The sequence below is a fragment of the Megachile rotundata genome, chromosome 12 (assembly GCF_050947335.1).
Source record: "Megachile rotundata isolate GNS110a chromosome 12, iyMegRotu1, whole genome shotgun sequence".
In the NCBI taxonomy this organism is placed as follows: Eukaryota; Metazoa; Arthropoda; class Insecta; order Hymenoptera; family Megachilidae; genus Megachile; species Megachile rotundata.
In genome coordinates this window covers 8,525,611-8,545,468 of record NC_134994.1, presented here as the reverse complement: position 1 = coordinate 8,545,468, position 19,858 = coordinate 8,525,611, and the positions used below count along the sequence as shown (strand labels likewise).

The following is a 19,858-nucleotide window of genomic DNA, read 5'->3' as shown; positions in this document are numbered from 1 at the left end:
GTCACCTCTTCGAGTCTGTGCGGGGACCAGCGCGTGGATTTGTACCGATCGTACGCGTACGCTCGATTTTTCCCGCTCTTGATCGCGCGGCAACGATCCGGACAGCCAGGATGACGCCGAGGACGCGGACCAAGGATACGCAGAGTCCACCGATCGGTATGTCTTCGATGTTTCTCTCGATCGATGAATTACACTCTATTGATGGATAACACTCGTTAACGTGGGTCGTGAAATATACAGATGTTTATTGCCGGGTCTGTTGGCACGACTGATTTCGAGATCGATGTCGGGGTTTAAAATTGGATTGATCTATTAGCGTCTGGTAGCGGGGAGAGTGAGGATTTTGGAATTTTATAGCTTTGTGCATGGTTTGTCTCTAGGATTTGGCAGAGATTTGGACGAGTAGAATAGTATTCGATTTATGAAGCAGTGAAATTTGAGGACTTTGAAATTTCGTTGTGGGATTTCAGAGAATTATAGAATTTTGTAGGTGCAATATTTTGAAATTGTAGAATAGCGCAATGCAAATATTTGAAAGTTGTGAAATTCCATAGGTAAAAGGATTTAAAAGTTATAGAGTTATATAGTTTAGAATATTTTTGAGTTATAGAGTTTTATGGTTTAAAAATTTCAAGGTTATAGAATTCTGTAGACCAATTTCAAAGTTATGCAATATTCTATAGTTCTAAAGTTTTGAAGATATAGAATTCCATAATTCAAAATTTGGGTAACTGTAAAATTCATAGGCTCCATTCTGAAACTAAAAATTTGAGAGCAGTAAAATTTTATAGTTTCAGAATTTTAACTCCATTCAGAATTCCAAAACTCTAAAATTCAATAACTCTCGAATTTTAAAGCTCTAAAATTTTAGAGCTGTAAAGTTCTGAAATTCTAGAATTCAAAAGCTCTAAAATTTCATAGCTATAAAATTTGAAAGCTCTGAAATTTGCAAGCTATAGAATTATATTGTTCCAAAATTATAGAGCTGTTGAATTCTTTAAAATTTGACAACTGCAGAATTCCAATACTGGAATTTTAAAGTTCCTGAATTCAGTAGCTTTAGAATTTCAAATGCTCTAATATTTCATAGTTTTAGAAATGCAAAGCTTTAGAATTGCAAAGCTCTAAAATTTTAATCCTCTAGAATTCCAAAGCTCTAAAATGTCAAGCTTCCAGAATTCTAAAGCTCTAAACTTCCAACCCTTCTGAATTTCAATTCTTTAAAATTCCAATCCTTCCAAAGTCTAAAACTCTAAAATTTCAACTCTCTAGAATTCCAAAGCTCTAAACTTCCAACCCTCTAGAATTTTAATTCTTTAAAATTCCAATCCTTCCAAAGTCTCAAACTCTAAAATTTCAACCCTCTAGAATTCCAAAGCTCTAAACTTCCAACGCTCTAGAATTCCAAATCTCTTAAATTTCCAACCCTCTAGAATTTTAAATCTCTAAAATTCCAACCCTCTCAAATTCCAAATCTCTAAACTTCCAACCCTCTAGAATTCTAAATCTCTAAATTTCCAACCCTCTAGAATTTTAAATCTCTAAAATTCCAACCCTCTCAAATTCCAAATCTCTCAACTTCCAACCCTCTAAAATTCCAAATCTCTAAACTTCCATCCCTCTAAAATTTCAATTCTCCCAAATTCTAAAACTCTACAATTTCAACCCTCCACAATTCTACATCTCTAAACTTCTCTCCAAAATTCTAAACCTTCCAGTCCTCCAATCATTCAAATCTTCCAATCTAAATCTCTTTCAATTCCAAATCTCTAAAATGTCAACCCACTCAAATTCTAAAGCTCTAAAATTCCATAACGTTAAAATTAAAGAAATTTGAAAGTTTGCAAAGAAATATGAATAAATCAAAATGTCCAGAGTGTCATGACATTGGCAGTTGCACGAAAAACCGGTACAAATAGATGTTTCCGGTTGCGATTCGTTATGCAAGTCTATTAGAGCATTTGTGATCCGTTTTCATTGGTATGTTATGCGCGATCGACTACTTTTTGCGTCGCGAAACTCGTTTCTCTGCGCGGGACAGAGTCCGCATCAGGGATCTCTACTGAACGTGTCTGATAAGTTGGCAGTTGTACCGATAGGATCTACGTTTATATCGCTTGCCAACTTTCGAGGCGCACAGGACATATACATATTCTTAGTGAGGTTTTGTTTTATTGTTCAAAATTGATTGGTATTCTACAAATTTTATTGATCATATTTTATGATTTGTTGAGATAATAAATTGTCAAGAAAATAAAGCAATAAAATGTGTGAAGTATGAAGTCATAAATTATCAACAATGTGAAATAATAAATTATCAGAAATATGAAGCAATAAATTATTGAAAAAATGAAGTAATAAATTGTTAAAAGTTTAAGAAATAAATTGTCAAAAATGTAAAACAATATATTATAAAAAATATGAAGCAATAAATTATTACAAAATTGAAGAAATAAATTGTTAATAAAAGTGAAGTAATAAAATGTCAAAAAAAAATGAAGTAGTAAATTGTCAAAAAAAATGAAGTAGTAAATTGTCAAAAAAAATGAAGTAGTAAATTGTCAAAAAAAATGAAGTAGTAAATTGTCAAAAAAAATGAAGCAATAAATTGTCAAGAAAAATGAAGTCATAAATTGTCAAAACTTTAAGAAATAAATTGTTAAAAATGTAAAGCAATAAATTGTCAAAAATGTGAAGTAATAAATTTTGTAAAATACAGTCATAAATTTAAAAAAATTTCCAAAAATGCATAAAAGTTGGAAACTAAAATAATTCATAACAGCCACATAATTCTTGTACAGAAATATTTATAAAATAATACGAATATTGAAATAAAAAGCAATACTAAATGTATAATATATTAAAGTATAATATATTAAAAATTAATATATTAAATATGTGATATTGTGTATATGTGTATTATCAAAATTAGTATAATAACAAACATACTAAGCTACATATTTGTAAAATAAAAAGAACATATGTGCACGTATATCTGTAGTCTGGTTATGACTTCACGCTGACTGACTACATTTATCTCTCTAATTTCTCCGATATTAAATTCATGAATGAAAATATGATTGCATTGAATCATCGATTGTCCCATTGTAAGATACTAGTATTGTTGTCCTAATTGTGATCGAACAAGAGCCACGAGTGCTCTCATGGAATTAGAAATTCGGTCGTAAAACGCGTAGGTGACTTTCTACTTGTCATTGACTCGATGTAAATGTTCGTCGAAGGACAATAGCGTGGTAGAGCGTGGGTCATGTAGGCATAATGAATTTTTATCTGAGGTTTCGAGTTAACGATAATATTTTTGTTGTTAATACTGGTTAGAGAAGGAGGGAAGATAATTAGTAGACAATTAACCTATTGTCTTCTAATGACACACGAGTCAGTCGCGTTTAAAACACATATTACATAGCTTCATCTTATAAAGGTGTTTTAGAGCTGTGTAATTTTCAAGTTGTAAAGTTTCAAAGATTTAAAGTAGCTGTGGAATTTCGAAGTTTTAGAGTTTAAAACTGTGGAATTCTATTGCTCTAAAATTACAAATATTTGGGTATTCATTGCTATGGAATTTTGAAGAGGAAGAATTTCACAGCTGTAGAATTCCACTGCTCTAGAATTATAAGTCTTTAGAATTTCATTGCTCTAGAAATTCAAAGGTTCAAGGTTTCAGAGCTATAGAATTCCATTGCTCTAGAATTCCATTGTTCCAGAATTCCATTACTCTAAAATATGAAAGATTCAAGGTATCAAAGCCTCAGAATTCCATGGCTCTATGATCTCAAATCTTCAGAATTCCATTACTCTAAAATATGAAAGGTACAAGGTTTCAAAGCTCAAGAATTCCATAACTTTATAACTTCAATCCTTCAGAATTCCATGGCTCTATAATCTCAAATCTTCAGAATTCCATTACTCTAAAATATTAAAGGTACAAGGTTTCAAAGCTCAAGAATTCCATAACTTTATAACTTCAATCCTTCAGAATTTCATTGCTCTACAATTGGAAAGTTTCAGGATTTCAAAGCTCCAGAATTCCACTGCTCTAAAAATTGGACCCTTCTGAATTCCATTATTCTGAAATATCAAAGGTACAAAGCTCAAGAATTCCATAACTCTATAATCTCAACAATTCAGAATTCCATTGTTTTATAATATTAGACGTTCAAACTGTTAAAGCTTAAGAATTCTATAGCTCTAAAATTTCACACCTCCAGAATTCCACTGCTCTAGAATGTTGAAATTTCATGGTTTCAAAGCTTCAGAATTTCATAACTCTACAAATTCAACTCTTCAGAATTGCGTTGCTCTAAAATATCAAAGGATTAAGGTTTCTAGCTTAACAGTTCTATAACTTCAACCCTCTAGAATTTTAAAACTTCATGATTTCAAAGATCCAATATTTCATAGCTGTATACATCGAAACCTCCAAAATTCCACTGCTCTAGAAATCCAAAACTTCATGGTTCAACAGCCTCCGAATTCTCTAGCTCTATCATTTCAAACCATCAGAATTCCATTACTTAAACAATCAAAACTTCTACATTTCAACTCAAAAAAAATTCCACAGCTCTAAAATCCTACTCTAAAATACAACTAAAATTTCATAACACAAGCACTTCAAACCTCCACCGATACAAACACCAATAAATTCTCCTCCGCGTTGTCCTTCAAACTATTAATTCCTAGCTCTGTTAACTCGCAATAAAAGTCATAAGCCAGCGAATTTATCGATCTACATTCTCTCGTGTATCGAATTGTTCGATTGTTTCGACGTTAACTCGTCACATATCGATCATTGTCTCCTACCAATTTGTAGCTGGCAGTCCTGACGATGCATTCATTAATGCTACTTCCACGTATAAATTGCGACAATATATAGGTTATTGAGAATAATTATTTCATGCGTACCGCCGTGTGCCCCGCTCATTTCACGTGCTGCACACAAGAAGTCAATAACCTGCGTGGTTGACGGTCTCGCAGTCATAGCAAATTCGCGATAAAAGTGCGATAACGATGAACTTTGACGTTGATATTGCTACCGGGACGAATAAATGACTTTGCATTGATCTTTTATTGCGCGCGAAATTTGAATTGGTTTACTACAATCATACTTATGTAGGCGTAGGACATTTTTGGGGAGATTTTGGGGATTTTGGGCATTTTGGGAATTTTGGAGATTTTGGGGAGTTTGAGATTTTGGGATTTTGAGATTTTGGGATTTTGGGGTTTGAGGATTTAGGGATTTGGGGATTTAGGGATTTGGGGATTTAGGGATTTGGGGATTTAGGGATTTGGGGATTTAGGGATTTGGGGATTTAGGGATTTGGGGATTTAGGGATTTGGGGATTTAGGGATTTGGGGATTTAGGGATTTGGGGATTTAGGGATTTGGGGATTTAGGGATTTGGGGATTTAGGGATTTAAGGATTTAGAGATTTGGGGATTTAGGGATTTGGGGATTTAGGGATTTAGGGATTTAGGGATTTAGGGATTTAGGGATTTGGGGATTTAGGTATTTGAGGATTTAGGGATTTGGGGATTTAGGGATTTGGGAATTTAGGGATTTGGGAGATATAGGAATTTGCAGATTTAGGGATTTGGGGATATGGGAATTTAAAAATATAGAAATTGGGGAATTTAGGAATTTGGAGATTTAGGTATTTAGAGATTTTGGAATTTGAGGACTTTTGAATTTGGGGATTTTTGAATTTTGGGATTTTGATATTTGGGGATTTTTGAATTTCAGTATTTTGGAATTTGGGGATTTTGAAATTTGGGGATTTTGGAATTTGGGGATTTTGAAATTTGGGGATTTTGAAATTTGGGTATTTTGGAATTTGGGGATTTAGGAATTTTGAAATTTGGAAATGGAAAATTTCCACAATTAATTTCACAATTTGAAAATTTGATAATTTAAAAATGTAAAAATTGCAAAATTAAAAAATGTAAAAATTTGCAATCTTTACAATTATAAAACTTGAACACTGAAATATTAACAAATTCGCCACCACCAAAAATTCCTATTATTCTACTACAAATTATACATCCCTCTAATCAAATTATCTCTAACATTATCTCTAAAATTACCTCTAAAATTATCTCTAAAATTATCTCTAAAACGATCTTCAAAATTACCTCTAAAATTATCTCCAAAATTACCTCTAAAATTACCTCTAAAATAATCTCTAAAATTATCTCTCCACAATCGCATTCCTACATCCAATCCACCAAATTACATCGTCCATCAGTACCTTAATTACGCGAAAACGAACGTCGAATATCGACAGTGTCTGTCAGAGCGATAAACAAATCTTTGCATCGTTTACCTCGATCCGAGAATAGATTCGTCGACTGTCAGTCACGAGTTTAAACGTGATCTACGACGAATGGAACGAATGTTTGATCGTGGACCGAAGGGTTTCTCGTTGCTTGCTTAAACTACACCCACGCCGGTCGATTTGCATATCGCGTTCCGCTATTTCTTCGTGTTTACGAGCGATCCGATCGCTGCTTATATTCCGCACGTTCTGCTCGCGCACTCGTGGAAACAAGTGGACTTCGGTTACGTAGAAATTCAACGATAAGACACGCGGTTCTTTGTCGCTACCGATTCGATAAAACGTGGCTGCGTTACAACTTGTGGGAAATCTTGAGGATATTTGTAGCTGGATGGTGATTTTAAGCTTACTACTGTGTAAAAAGTAGGAACCGATCAAAACAATGGCGGTGAAAATAATGGCGGTCATTTAAGTAGCGGTTGGTGGTGAAAGGTGGAATGTGGACAAATATTGTTTGTTACTATTTTTAATATAGATTATGGCAAGTATTAAGCGTTATTGCGAGTTATTGTTTATAATTTTTAACTACTTAAGCATTTAACTGATCTCAATAATAAAATAGTTTCGTACTTGTTTTCTGGAAGACAAGGTTTCAATCGATGTGCGCCATTTTGTGAGTAGAAGAACGCTGATGTCAGTGATTTCTTTAATAATTATCGTAATAAAAGTGAATTAGGAGACAAATATTTATTGCAAGTTACTGCTAATAATCTTTGACTGTTTAAAAATTGAAGTGATCTCAATAATAAAATAGTTTCGTATTTGTTTTCTGGAAGACAAGGTTTCAATCGATGTGCGTCGTTTTGTGAGTAGAAGAACGCTGATGTCAGTGACTTCTTTAATAATAATCGTAATAAAAGTGAATTAGGAGACAAATATTTATTGCAAGTTACTGCTAATAATCTTTGACTGTGTAAAAATTGAAGTGATCGAAATAATAAAATAGTTTAGCATTTATTTTATGGAATTCGAGGTTGGAGTTCGATATGCAGGTGCCATTTTGTGAGTAGGAGGAATGCTAATAATGGCGGTCGACGTTCGAGCAATAATTGTAGTAAAAATATGGTCTCAAATATTTATTGCAAGTTATTATACATGATCTTGAACAATATTTCATAATTAAAGTGTTACCTCAACAATAATCGCTTCCATGTTCCTTTTTTTGGAATTCAAGGTTTCAATCGATATGCAACAAGTGTCATTTTGTGAGTAGAAAAAACGCTAATGGCGGTCGATAATCGAATAATTGTACTAAGAGTAAAGTATAGCCTCAAATATTTATTAAAAGTGATTGTTTAGATTGTTGTATAAAGTGTTGTGCAAAGTTAAGTAAAATGAATGAACTGAACTGTTATCTAAATAGTAAGATAAACACTTTGGTCTTCACTTTTTGTATTCATTAGTCTTTTAAATGATATGCACAAGTGTTACTTTGTAGTGAGAAACGTGTTACATGTAATGGTAGTTAAATGAATATTATTAGTCGAACATATGTTAAATAATAAAATTAAATATTGAATACTTAAATTATATTTAGATTGACATTGTTATAAATATTGAATACTTGAATTATATTTAGTTTGACATTGTTACAAATTTTCTTCTTTAAACTTTATCTTTGTTTAAATAAAATAAACTTGCAGATATAGCAAAATTGTTATTTGTTTCATTCTAACATTATTTAACAGTCAATATTAATATTTAACATTTTAACATTCGTCTACATATATTAACATACGTCATATTTTATTATGTTAAGTAGAATTTAATGAACTATAGAATTCAACTAAAAATAACACTGTATTCTTACTTAATTAACATAGCAATCGCCACTGAGTGAACTAAATAAATATTCAGAACAGATCACCTGTGCGAATCAGCTTATCATTTTTATTTATACTGAATAGATTAGTGTTCTATCTTTAATACTTAATCTTCTATAATTGAGTGGTGTACTTTAATTTGTTTCACCTGAATGATTTGATTCACATATCATTTATACTACAGTCACTGATTCGGTATGGAATCTACAAGTTCCAGAATGTGTTTTGATACCGAAATTATTCTGCATTGGTATCAAAACTTTTGACGTCATCGCGGACTTCGTGGTCATGTTATTCAAATATTCAAGGCCTTTACGTACTTTTGTAACATATTATCTGTCACGAGTAAGTTTATATCACTTTTTTCGTATCTTTTAAGAGACATAATTATAATTTTATGCAGGTTGAATTTGCTTAGCTTCGGATGAGAGAGGAAAGATGCATTTCGCAATTGTGGAATTTTGTAAGATGAGAAGTTAATCATTCTAGAATTCTATAGGTTCTAAACTCTAGAAATCTAGAATTCTAGAGGTCCAATATTCGATAACTATAGAAATCTATAGGTTCTTAATTCTATAACTCTAGAATTCCATAGCTTCAGAATTCAATAACTCTAGAATTTCCAAGCTTCGGAATTCTAAAGCTCTAAAATTTGATAATTATGGAATTCTAAAGCTCTAAAATTTGATAATTATGGAATTGTAAAGCTCTAAAATTGGACAATTATGGAATTCTAAAGCTCTAGAATTTGAATATTATGGAATTCTAAAGCTCTAAAATTTGACAATTATGGAATTCTAAAGCTCTAAAATTTGACAATTATGGAATTGTAAAGCTCTAAAATTTGACAATTATGGAATTCTAAAGCTCTAGAATTTGAATATTATGGAATTCTAAAGCTCTAAAATTTGACAATTATGGAATTCCACAATTCTAGAATTTCAAATCTTAAAAATTTGAAGAATTCTAAAATTGCAAAAGCTCTAAAATTCCACAACTTTTGAATTTCAAAGCTTCAACACACCACAGCAACCTTCTTATATTCAAATTCCACAAAACTGCAAATCTATAGAATTCCAACACTCTAAAATTGAAACCACTGACATCGCACAAACGCGCCGTACAAAAATGTCACCCTTTTCCAATTAAATTACCAGCACTCTGTATGAACATATCGCAATTCCCATCAAACAGCAACAGCCGCAGGTTTCGCACTGTCGTTCGACTGCGATTTAGAGTCGCGGCGTTTCTGTCGACCTATAAGGAAAACCCGCTAGCGATAAATCGACGATACTCGTACCGATGTCAACCCACAAGCTGGCGCGAGAACCAGCTGTTCAAAAGAGCTACGGCTCCAATTGGTCAGAATAGAAAAAAGGATAACCACACGTATTTTCGGTATATCTCGAGCGGTCGCACAATTAAGCCAAAAACAATGACAGGCAAACGTCTCGAGAGTGAGATAGCGCGAATGCGTTCAGCAGTTATTGTCATTATTATTCTTATTTGCCGAAATGTAACTGGAAGTGTTCACGGCGGGCTTCTTTTACTTTGGGTCCACGCGCCAACTCGTGGGTTGACATCTGTATGTGCGCCCTGTTCCAGGACTTTCCAAGGTTCTCCGGACTAAATAAGCTAGTTCGCGGAAATGCAATTAAATACTAAAAGGAGGCAAGGTTGTCCGGGTAAAACAATTGAATTATCACAAAAGAAATTTTCAAAATACAAAAATTTTCAAATGGCACATATTTTCATTCAAACAGTTATGAACAAACCGAGTCATAATTAAATATTCGTGGAACATATTAAAACATTGGCGTAATTACGCCGGGTTCGGTTTATCAGAAATATGGGGAGCTTTGGGTTACCAACTCATCGGTTAAGATCGGTATCTTTTTTTCCTCCCATCTTTTCCAGTCTAGTTATGCCTTGAAACTCGTACGCGCGCAATCAACGATCCCGGAGGTCCGAATTACAGGGTTGAACGTAATGGTCCAGCGATTATCTAAGGATTAACCCGTAATTAGCGGCACAAGCTGGATACACGTCGTTTACGCGTCTGGAATAAAGAGAGTTATTAACCTGTGTACACGTAACGCGGTCTTCCTCTTGATTGCACCGCTTTTGATACGCGGCGAAACGCCCGGAGAAACGCGTCAGCCTGTTACGTGACCGGTTTTCAAGCGCAGCCCAAGTTCCTTCAACGCCTTCCATACATTTTCTTCGTGATCATGCCACGATAATGGGCTTCGTTTTCATACTGTGGTTTACATAAAACTAGAGTAAGGTTTCGTGTGTACTTACCGGCGCGCAACGGGATTGGATAATGGGAGAGAACCGAACACAACGGGGTATAATTATTTGGAACCTCCTATACCATACAGGTAGAAAGGAAATTTCTTACGATTGTATAGAATTTCAGTGCGGAATTATGTGGTTTGTTTTTAGGTTTCGAGGTAATGAAAAGTTACAGAGTCTTGGTTTTAGTGATTTTCAAGGTTTTACCAATTTAACGCTCTTTGAATTATAGCTTCAAAATTGTAAAGCTTTGAAACAATTTTGAGGTTCTAACACTTGCTATAGAATTTTTAAAGTCATTTGTGAAACCACCGCAATTATGATTCTAGAATTGTAACTCTAGAACATTATAGCTGTAGAATTTAATAGCTCTAAAAATTTAAAGCTCTAGAATTTTGTGACTCTAAATTGTTGTAGCTCTAGAATATCAAGGTTTGAAAATTTGTAATTTATACAATTGCACAGTTTCAAAATTTCACAACTCTAAAACTAAACAGCTCTAGAGTTTCATAACTCTAAACTATTTGAAACTTATGAATTTTGTGGCTCTAAAATTTCATAGCTCGATAACAATGACTATAGAACTCCATAACTCTGTTAATTTGAATTTGAAAATTTTCAATCTGTAAAATTACATAGCTCTAATATGTCATAGCTCTAAAATCTTCATAGCTCTAGAATTTCACGGCTCTAAAAATTCAATGCTCTAAAATTTCATAGCTCTAAAAATTCAAATCTCTACAATTCAATAGCTCTAAAACTTCAAGCCTTGATATTTTGAAAGAATGGAAATTTTCACTCTCTCAAATTCCACAGCTCTAAAATCTTCATAGCTCTAGAATTACATAGCTCTAAAAATTCAGTGCTCTAAAATTTCATAGCTCTAAAGATTCAAATCTACAATTCCATAACTCTAAAACTTCAAACCTTGACATCTTGAAAGGGTGGAAATTTTCACTCTCTCAAATTCCACAGCTCTAAAATCTTCATAGCTCTAGAATTTCACGGCTCTAAAAATTCAATGCTCTAAAATTTCATAGCTCTAAAAATTCAAATCTCTACAATTCAATAGCTCTAAAACTTCAAGCCTTGATATTTTGAAAGAATGGAAATTTTCACTCTCTCAAATTCCACAGCTCTAAAATCTTCATAGCTCCAGAATTTCATAGCTCTAAAAATTCAAAGCTCTAAAAATTCATAGCTCCAAAAATTCAAATTTCTATAATTCCATAGCTATAAAACTTCAAGCTTTGATATTTTAAAAGACTGAAAATTTTCACTTCTTCAAATTCCATAGCTCTAGAATCTTCATAGCTCGAGAATTTCGTAACCTAACCTAACTTAACCTCACTACCAAATATCGTAACTCTATCCTCTTCTAAAACATCAATATCAAATTTCAGATCAGTTACCAAATTTCAAAGTACCAGAATTCTAAGTTTGTTCGACCCAGCTCTACAATCGCGAAGTTCTAAATATAGCACCGGTATCTTATATCGAAATTCGTGTCTCAAATATTTGTCTGCTAGCGACATGTCATCTCAAACATCGAATTTCGATAGCGCGTTGCGTTTATCTTGAAACAACGATGACGTGTGCGTTTGCGTACAAAATTCGTGGGCACGTAATGTATAAACATATGTACATAAGTACATACGTGCAGGACAAGCGTCGAACGAAAGATCGCATCTCCGAGAAAAATTCTTATTCCGGTTCTTCGACGCTGTTCGAACATGTGCGTCCATAAGTAAGTATCGTTGCACATGTGCAACGCGTTACATAACTGTTTGTAATACTCATTTTGTTTGAGTTGCAACAAAGGAGAGTATTTAGCGCGTGCACGCTCTAGCCGCTTCTATGCTAATCCAAGCGCGTTTTATCCGGAACGTCAATTGACGTGACGTCGATGTTTAAAGGGTAACCGATGCTCAAGATGATGATAATAATATCGTACAACAAATCTATATTGTAAAAGACGGAGGTGAGTGCTATAAGGTGTCATACAGAAACGTAGGAATATGTGGTGCAAAATTCTTAGATTTTTAGATTTCTAGATTTTCGGGTTTCTAGATTTTTAGATTTTTAGATTTTTAGATTTTTAGATTTTTAGATTTTTAGATTTTTAGATTTTTAGATTTTTAGATTTCTAGATTTTTGGATTTCTAGATTCCTGAATTTCTGGATTTCTGGATTTCTGGATTTCTGGATTTCTGGATTTCTGGATTTCTGGATTTCTGGATTTCTGGATTTCTGGATTTCTGGATTTCTGGATTTCTGGATTTCTGGATTTCTGGATTTCTGGATTTCTGGATTTCTGGATTTCTGGATTTCTGGATTTCTGGATTTCTGGATTTCTGGATTTCTGGATTTCTGGATTTCTGGATTTCTGGATTTTTAGATTTTTAGATTTCTGGATTTCTAGATCCCTAAAATTCTAGATCTCTAGATTTATAGATTCATAGATTTCTAGATCCCTAGATCACTGGAATTCTAGACTCCTATATATCCCTAGGTTCACAGATTTCGAGATTTCTAGATTACCTAAATCCCTAGATTCGGGGATCCCTAGATTTCAGGATTTTTAGAATTCTCAAGATTCCCTAGATTTTTGGAAATCTACTACTATATATTTGTAGACCCCCAATGTTCAAAATTTCTGGATTCCTAGATTACCTAAATCCCTAGGTTCATAGATCTCTATAGATTCATATATTTCCACATTTCTAAAATTCTATATCACTTAATTCCCTACATTCTTGAACCCCTATATTTCTATATTCCTAGATCCTTAGACCTCAACATCCCCAACTCTCTAGATTTATAAATTCGTATACCTTAAAATTCTTATACACCAAAACCTTGTATCTCCAAATTGGACCTGAGTTCCCCAAAAATCCCTAGATCGTCCCAAATACTCTCTATACACATCCCTATACTCCCAAAAATCTCTAATTCCTAAATACCTCCATAACACTATAAACCTCTGAAACTCTATACAATGATACTATTTATACCTAGTTACTACTGTAAGAACAGGAGAAAATGGAACGAATGATAACTAATTAATAAACGAGAAACAAATGAAGTTGACAGCAGAGATATCTTTCAATGAAATTATACCAACAGATAAAACGAAGTAGTTCGCAAGCACTTTCAAGAGTATCTCGGCTTATTCATTACCTTTCATCGAGCGTCGAGCGTCGAGTAAAGGATCCTTATTTGGTACACAGTTCGCTCGAAGCTCGTTAAACCGGCGTAGAAAGTTCATCGAAAGCAACATCGGTGCCCGAGTCCCAGTATTTTATCGATAATTTCCAGCAATTTTCCGGATCCGTGACATTTAAACTTCGCCGGTATGCACTACCGTTTCCAGAATTCTGTGAAACGATCCTCGATCGACGTTCGTGTTCCCACGAGTGTCACGTGCGTGATCGCAGCTGCTGGCATTTAACGCGAGTTTAAAGATTTCTCATCGAACCATAAGCGGCCGATCCATCTGCCTAATAAGCGAAACGGAGGATCGAGCGTTATTCCGGGGAAACGATAACGCGTACGGTTGACGAGTTGGCGCGTGACCCTAAGTGAAAGCTCCCCATATTTTTGATAAACCGAACCCGGCGTAATTACGCCAATGTTTTAATATGTTCCACAAACATTTAATTATTATTCGGTTTGTTCATAACTGTTTGAATGAAAATATGTGCCGTTTGAAAATTTTTGTATTTTGAAAATTTCTTTTGTGATAATTCAATTGTTTTACCCGGACAACCTTGCCTCCTTTTAGTATTTAATTGCATTTCCGCGAACTAGCTTATTTAGTCCGGAGAACCTTGAAAAGTCCTGGAACAGGGCGCACATACAGATGTCAACCCACGAGTTGGCGCGTGGACCCAAAGTAAAAGAAGCCCACCGTGAACACTTCCAGTTACATTTCGGCAAATAAGAATAATAATGACAATAACTGCTGAACGCATTCGCGCTATCTCACTCTCGAGACGTTTGCCTGTCATTGTTTTTGGCCTAATTGTGCGACCGCTCGAGATATACCGAAAATACGGTGTGAGTTGTCCATTTTTCTATTCTGACCACTTGGAGCCGTAGCTCTTCTAAACAGCTGAGTAACGCGACAACTCGTGGGTGGACATCGGTATTTACCAGCACATTTTTCTCACCTGATGTTCGATACCCACGCTGCCCGATTTGGCGAAACGCGCACGCCGAAAGTTTCCTGCGACAATATTTGCTCTCGTTCATTGTTTGCCGGAGGATTCTCGCGCAAATTTGCTCGATCAATTTGTTATGCAAATTATTTTAACCCCGTTTCGCTTCTTTCGCTCTTTTGTTTGAAGAGTTATCGGGATTGAATGGATCAATTGTGCATCAATTATTTGGAGATATTCAAGCTTCAGGATGTATAAATTTATTGAGTTAATATTTTGAAGGCAGGGTATTTTCAAGCTGTGAAATTATACGTCTATAAAATTCTTCAAATGCTAAAAAGCTCTAGAATTGTATATCTCTAAAATTCTTTAAAATTAAGAAGCTCTAGAATTGTATGTCTCTAAAATTCTTTAAAATTAAGAAGCTCTAGAATTGCATTTTTGTAAAGTTTTGAAGCTTTGAAATTATACGTCTCAACAATTTTATAGCTCCAAGATTATGAGACTGCAGAATTCTATTTCTCTAAACTTTCAAGGCACTAGAATACCATATTTCTGGAATTTCAATCTTCAAAAATTAAGAAACTCTAAAATTGCATATCTCTAAACTTTCGATACTTCAGAAGATCACATTTCTTCAATTTCACACCTCTAAAATTATGAAGCTCTAGCGTTCCGTGTCTCTAAATTTTCAGAGCTCTAAAATTCCATAAATCTATACTTTCAAAGCTCTATAATTAAATATCTGTAGAACTTGGAAGATCTAGAATTCCATCGCTCTAAAATGTCAGAGCTCTATAGTTTCTTCTAGAGCTCTAAAACTCCACAGCTCTAAAATTTTTAAGCTCCAATCTACATCTCCAGAACTTGAAACCCCAAAAGTTCCAAAACAGTAAATTTCTAAAATTCCAGAACCCAGCCCTAACATTTAAAAGCTAATTGTCCAAATCTCTATAATTCCAGCTCTAACATTTCAAAACTCTAATTTCCCAAACCTCGTCAATTTCATTCCCAATAAAACAAATCTCTCAATCGCCAAAAAAAGTCTATAAAAACCACATGTAATCTATTTAGAAACATTACTCCAAGAAGTTCATTAAGACGTCAAAGCGCGACCAGCCTTGAAGAACTTCAAGAAGCAATCAATTTTCTTTCTTGTAGTATTTACTATATCTGATCATTATATCATCTCAGTGAACACACCGCTCGTTTCTGCGCGTTCAATTTACTTGATCACTTTTCTAGACACACTCGCGACCTTGACATTATTTCTCCAAGTTAATAGAACGACATTAATTATCGCGGAGCATATTGGTGTTGCGATTTTGATAACTACGGGAACAGCTCGGTGTACACGACGCGTGTAATCGTCGCTGAGCGAACGTAATCGCCTTGAAATACGCTGCGCGAATACGTAATCCGCTTGCGGCTACATCGTCATTCGTGAGATGCGTGTTCATTCTTAATTCATCGGTGTTACGTTAGTTATTCCGCGATCATGGATTCGTAACAAACGATGACGCCGACAAAATGATCACTTTGTTCTTCGCCTATTTATCGTGCATTTGTAATTCTTTGTTTGAAGTACAAATAAGGAGACATTCTAATGGCAGTTTCATATCTTGTCTTATGACTAACCTAGTTTGAGTACATTCATTGATTTGAATACTTTGAGTATATTAATTGACTTTCATAAAATATAAAATATACCGATGTGTTCTCAGTATAATCATACACAGTATGTTGGAAAAATAACAGAACTTTTTAAATAAAAAGAAAAGAATTATTTTGGCAAAATTAATTTTTGTATTCAAAATACATCCCTTTCGCATCAATACACCACTGGACGCTCACACAACGTTAACATTGATTTTTTTATGTCGTCTTGCGGAATCGCTTCAAACACCCTTGTCACAGCTGCTCGGACTTGTGTAACAGTGTCACAAAACGTTTCTTTTATACCTAATTTCAGTTTTGGAAAAAGGAAGTAATCACACGGAGATAAGTCAGGCGAATTTGGAGGATGTTGGAGCACACAGACTTGTTTTCTCGCCAAAAATTCACAAACGGCAGTTTTGTGACATGGTGCGTTATCATGCAACAGAAACCAACTTTCCGGCGCTCGATATTCGGGCCTCACACGAACGATCCTCTTCCACAAATGTTCCATAACACCCAGATAATATTCGCCATTAACATTTTGTCCCTGTGGAACGAATTCCCGAAGTATATTCCTTTAGAATCGTAAAAGCAAATTAACATTGTCTTCTCGAGGGACTTCTGGAATCGCAATTTTTTGATTTTGGAGAGCCTGGATTTCCACGTAGCACTTTGGTGCTTTGTTTGAGGTTCATACTTGAAGCACCAAATTTCATCACTAGTTACAATTGATTACAGGAATGTGTCTGGGCTGTTTTGATAAGATCCTCGCAATATTCAACGCGAGCAATTTGTTGCTTGCCTGTGATTTTGTGACACGATGACGAAAGGTTCTGTCGCATTGAACGCTATAAGTTTATTCGTCGCTCGATTCTAATTATTGTTGTGTTTTGTAGGAGAGGTATACTGTTTTCAGATAACCTATTGTTTTAATAGATAATGTGTTTTCCTTAAATTTAAAAAGTTACTTTTCCATATATGTATGAGTATGTATGAGTACAGCACTAAAGAGATGTATTATTATTTTCAGAATCCTAAAGTTTCTACAAAATTTTCCTCCGCAATATTAAAATACTGGTCGCACTTTCTTTTACATATCAATAAATATTAAAGGCACGAAGTTTTACGCAAATGGCCCATTAATAACATACAGTGTTAAAGAATCACTTTCGAATCATGCAGAGGCGCATAATTTCTCTCCGCTTCGCATTCCAAGAAAAAATATGTACACCTTTATTTCTTACGGCAGCCACTTTTACTCGGTAAACAGTAGTCTACGTTTTCCGTGTGTACATTTTTCGCTGGAAGCTACATATATTTTTCCGGAAAAGTCGAGTTTGACGACAGAACGCCATAAAATTAACTGACCGATAACTATATTGTCTCTATAAAAGGACATCTATAAAACGTTCCTTTTACACAGAGTTCCATTGTTACTCAAAATTCCGCTGAAATATTTTATTTCGCTTTTCCCGACGAGAAAATTGTTACCTCCGTAACGAATTCGACGGGAAATTAAATTACACCTCGCGTATTTTATTATTAAAAATATAACAGACGAAACTCAATTGTTATTCTCTCCGTATAAATTTTATTTATACGTGAAATTATTTCGTTTCAACGAATACGTTCGTATAAATATCGCGAAATATTCGACACGAAAAACGGGCGAAAATAATTCGATGGGGAGATTGGAAGTTGTAATGAAATACCGAATGCGGTCAGCTTGGAATAAATTACACCTTGGTTAGCTGCCTTTTTTCGACTTGCCCGCTGCGTGAGCGCCCGCCAATTATTTGAATGACCGATAATCGCGCGCCATACAGCGAGGACGTTAATGCACTCCCGGTATGCGATCTTTTCATTAAATTAGCGACATTGCTATGCACGTGCGCGTATTTGCTGCTTTTCCCCTGGGTCTTTCCGCTGTACACTCACTGGATCGTTAAGTAAAAATAGTAATGATAGATCCGTATCTTTAGATAATTATAGAAACGTTCCTAACGCTATTACATTTGGTGTCTACAGGGAAGTATGCTCGGGATATTGAAACAATTGTCAAGAATTTTATTGGAAAATTTTTTAACGGACGTTTTTGCTGTTTTTATTTCTTTAGAATTTTTAGTGGTGCATGTTATTTAATTTCAAGTATAGAGATTTGTTAATTTTCCAGATTTTATAAATTTTTGAAGAGCTATATTCGTCAATTTTTAGTTCTTTATTTTTGGGGTATAGGTTTGCACATTTTTTAATTTTCAAGGTTCTACATTTTGAGCGTAGACGTTTGCAAATTTTTTAGTTTTCAAGTTTCTAGAGTTTGAGAGTCGACGTTTGCAAATTTTGTCATTTTCAAGGTTCTACATTTTCAAAGTCTACATTTGCAAATTTTGTCATTTTCAAGGTTCTACATTTTCAAGGTCTACGTTTGCAAATTTTATCATTTTCAAGGTTGTACATTTCCAAAGTCTACATTTACAAATTTTGTCATTTTCAAGGTTCTATATTTTCAAGGTCTACGTTTGCAAATTTTGTCATTTTCAAGGTTTACATTTGCAAATCTTGTCATTTTCAAGGTTCTACATTTTCAAGGTCTACGTTTGCAAATTTTATCATTTTCAAGGTTGTACATTTCCAAAGTCTACATTTGCAAATTTTGTCATTTTCAAGGTTCTACATTTTCAAGGTCTACGTTTGCAAATTTTATCATTTTCAAGGTTGTACATTTCCAAAGTCTACATTTGCAAATTTTGTCATTTTCAAGGTTCTATATTTTCAAGGTCTACGTTTGCAAATTTTGTCATTTTCAAGGTTTACATTTGCAAATCTTGTCATTTTCAAGGTTCTACATTTTCAAGGTCTACGTTTGCAAATTTTATCATTTTCAAGGTTCTACATTTCCAAAGTCTACATTTGCAAATTTTGTCATTTTCAAGGTTCTACATTTCCAAAGTCTACATTTGCAAATTTTGTCATTTTCAAGGTTCTACAATTTCAAAGTCCATATTTTCACATTTTCTCATTTTCGAAGTTCGATATTTTCAGAGTCTACATTTTCAATTTTTTTCGTTTTCACAATTTTACTTTTTCAAAAATTACATTTGTACATTTTTTTTATTTCATGATTTTACATTTGGAGAGTGCACGTTTGCAAATTTTCAAGTTTCTACATTTTCAGAAACATTTGCAAATTTTCAGGTTTCTACATTTTCAGAAACGTTTGCAAATTTTTTACTTTTCAAGGTTCTACATTTTCAAAGTTATACATTTGCCAATTTTTTAATTGTCAACATTTCATATTTTCAGAGTACATACTTGCATATCTTTAATTTTCAATGGTCTACATTTTCACAGTTCCAAATTTGCGAAACCAAATTATACCAAGGTTTCGAATTCACAAATATCCACTCTCACAACTTTAAGCTCTCAAACATGCAAATTCACAATGTCTCAATATTCTAAACTTGTCCATTCCTTTCCAAATGTTGCAAGACTTAACCCAAAAACTTGCATATTTCGTATGACCTCGAAATCTCTCACCGACAGAAATATAAATTCTCAAGTTTAAT

The 19,858-nt window shown here is 34.1% G+C and overlaps 2 protein-coding genes across 2 annotated transcripts in view; one reads left to right on the top strand and one right to left on the bottom strand.

Moving 5' to 3' along the window:
* The window catches only part of UQCR-Q (Ubiquinol-cytochrome c reductase ubiquinone-binding protein), a 169,613-nt gene that overhangs the window by 143,014 nt on the left and 6,741 nt on the right, over positions 1-19,858 (bottom strand). The window lies entirely within an intron of this gene.
* Positions 16-19,858, top strand: part of Kank (KN motif and ankyrin repeat domain-containing protein 2 kank) — a 75,550-nt gene continuing 55,707 nt past the window's right edge. The window contains exon 1 of the mRNA XM_012279830.2: positions 16-156. The gene's annotated coding sequence lies outside the window, so the exon portion shown is untranslated. The remainder of the gene's footprint in view (positions 157-19,858) is intronic.